This window comes from Vespa crabro, chromosome 8 (genome assembly GCF_910589235.1).
Source record: "Vespa crabro chromosome 8, iyVesCrab1.2, whole genome shotgun sequence".
Classification (NCBI taxonomy): Eukaryota; Metazoa; Arthropoda; class Insecta; order Hymenoptera; family Vespidae; genus Vespa; species Vespa crabro.
In genome coordinates, this window is record NC_060962.1 from 5,694,232 (window position 1) to 5,696,731 (window position 2,500).

At 25.4% G+C, this 2,500-nt stretch overlaps 1 protein-coding gene across 1 annotated transcript in view; it reads right to left on the bottom strand.

The window, feature by feature from the left end:
* LOC124425868 (activator of 90 kDa heat shock protein ATPase homolog 1) overlaps positions 1-823 on the bottom strand; it is a 3,467-nt gene extending 2,644 nt beyond the window's left edge. Inside the window, exon 1 of the mRNA XM_046966869.1 lies at positions 422-823. The gene's annotated coding sequence lies outside the window, so the exon portion shown is untranslated. The remainder of the gene's footprint in view (positions 1-421) is intronic.
* Positions 824-2,500: the final 1,677 nt, after the last annotated feature.

Here is a 2,500-nt window from a genome sequence, read left to right on the forward strand (position 1 = left end):
CATTGGACGTCTATATATAGGGAAAACGGATTAAATTCTTCAAATCATCAAATTCTTATTCATATACTTTTAACATATATAAATCACTATCATTATTTCTAATTCAAATAATGTAACATAATAATTACTTGTAAAAGTCGATGATAACTTTAATAAAGTTAAATAAAGTATGATATTACGAAAATGTTGTTAATAAAGTGAAAATTAACGGAGGGTGGAGAGGAGGGGTGAGGGGGAGGGAAGGAAAAAGGAAAAAAGAAAAAAAAAAGAAGAGGAATATGGTATATATTTAACATAACCTACGATATATTTAACTTCGTATATGAGTCGTTAGAAAGGCGAACATGTAAATGATTGAATTATAACGTGGATTATATTTGTAAATGATGGGAAATTTAATTCAAAAAAGAAAAATACTTACATTAATTAATATGCTCAGAAGCTATTATTGAGCGTAACAAGGCAGTTGTATGTAATAGGAGAATAGCGTTTTCTTTCTCTTTTTTTTCTCTTTCTTTCTTTCTTTCTTTCTCTTTCTTTTTCCCTTTTTTTCTTTCTCTTCTCTTCTCTTTTGATAGTTTTACATTTAATTACAAATTAAATGTCGTCGTGTCTATCGTATGAGTGCTTGATTGATGCACGATGAATAATTAAATGTTAATTTTGATAATGGATTAATTCGTTCCTACGAAACGATCAAACTTCTTTCACCAATAATACACACTTATGAAAAATCCTTTAGGAAGTCGCGGAACTATTTATGCAACCGCGAACCTCCTTGCCGACGTTCGAAAAATTTTCTGGAAACTTCAAGAACATAGACGCTATCAAAAGCATGTAGTAATATAGAGACCGAATAATAGATAGGGACCGATGCAACGCCATCTTTGGCAAATTTTTAATTTCCCTATTGCCCTGTAGATGGCGTTTAAGAAGCAATGTAAGGAAGAAGTATACGAAATAATTGTACGTATTTCACTTCTACAAAATTTATTATCTATGTCAATGCAAAGCACTTTATATTATCATACAGGTTGGCGATTGGAGTGGGGGAGTGGGAGGAGAATAGGAGAAGGAATTTATGGGATTTTATTCTTATTATTATTTATGAGTATTTATTTTATATTCGATATAATTTTATGTAAGTATATACGAATCGTTCCATGTGTATATATATATATATATATATATATATATATATATATACATACATACAAAATATATGTGTATGTGTGTGTGTTCAAAGTTTTATTTTGATTACGAAGGAAAAGGTGAAAAGTTTTATTTAGATTTTAAATAAGAACTAATAAAAGCGTATATTCATTGAATTATCAGTTATATTGAATCGGAAGTATTTTCATATCCTTTTTCATTTTAATTTCTTTAACAGTTTTAACGTACTTACGTAAACATATTTAAAATTCCTTATAAATTCTTCATTGATAATATTTAATACGTTTGAAATCAATTTGATACGTAAGAGTGTACGATTGTTATAAAACATATTTAATAATCGTAAAAACATTATTATAAATTTTTTACAATCATTTACGTGAAATATATTATTTGAATTATAATTTTAATTCGTAAATTATTATACTTTCGTAATATTTATCATAATGCATCCATGAAATATCCAATGGAATTTATGATATTTCGTATTGATCGAAGATCATCAAAAGATAACAATTTTATATATATATATATATATATAATGTAATAAATAAATGTGATCGTATATTTTCTTTGTAAAAGTATGGCAATTAATTCAATAACACGAAAAATTTTTCGATATAGTTAAATAAATTTCGATTAAACAACGATTAAAGACATAGATTAAAATATTATTATATTTTTGAAATGTAACTAAACCAAAACGTAGATTACAATTTATGTCATGTAATTAATCATTAGCCAAATGATCCTGAAATGTAATGCAATAGACAAATAATTGAATTATTCGATAACTAAAGAATATATCGATACCTATCGTAATTTCCGATAAAATGTTTTAACATAATTATTATTGAAAATATGTCGATGCATTTGCTTTTATCTTATATATGACGTATATAACATATTACGATCATGATATTTTTTATTTATTATCATCGTAAAAAGGGAAAAATAATAATAATAATAATAATAATAATAATAATAATAATAATAATAATAATAATAAAAAAGAAGAAAAAGGAAAGAATGATTTAATACGATTACAGATAGGTTCGTTAAATATTTCATATTTCGATATATTTTCAATTGCATCCTTCGTTAACTTCATTAATAAACAAATTAATTCATTTGCCACAACGATACACGTATTATTTTCGTTCAGTATTATTACGTTAGGAATATTTTCAATTGCACCATATTACGCGTTTTCAAAGTAACGTTTATTAATGCATTCAAGAAACAGTTTATTCCTTTTGAATTTTCCCAGAATGTTTTTCAAATTTTTCAATCTACGTCCCCATTGTATTATAACTCTATCAGAGAA